The following is a 508-nucleotide window of genomic DNA, read 5'->3' as shown; positions in this document are numbered from 1 at the left end:
ATATACACACAAACACAAACACATACACGCATGCACAGACACACACCCAAACACACACACACACACACACACAAACACAAACACAAGCACACGCACACACACACGCATACACACACACACGCACCAGCACACACAAGCACAAACACATACACGCATGCACAGTCACGCACACAAACACACACACACACAAACACAAACATACACAGACACACGCAAACGCACACATACACGCACACGCACACTCACTAACAAACACACACACATATGTGTGTGTGTGTATTTTTGTATCCATTTACGGATTTAAACTATGTGCTTTCTATATCTGTTGTTTACTCAATAATTTCTCTCTTGCTCACATCGGGTGCCAGACAAACGGACGGAATATTTGCTTCAATAAACACTTGGAAACCTTCCATACCATTCTCTCTTCCTCTCTGTCTTTCTCTCACTTTCACTCTCTATCTCTCTCTCTCTCTCTCTCTCTCTCTCTCTCTCTCTCTCTCTCTCT

Source organism: Octopus bimaculoides, chromosome 13 (genome assembly GCF_001194135.2).
Source record: "Octopus bimaculoides isolate UCB-OBI-ISO-001 chromosome 13, ASM119413v2, whole genome shotgun sequence".
Classification (NCBI taxonomy): domain Eukaryota; kingdom Metazoa; phylum Mollusca; class Cephalopoda; order Octopoda; family Octopodidae; genus Octopus; species Octopus bimaculoides.
This window is presented reverse-complemented; position numbering follows the sequence as displayed.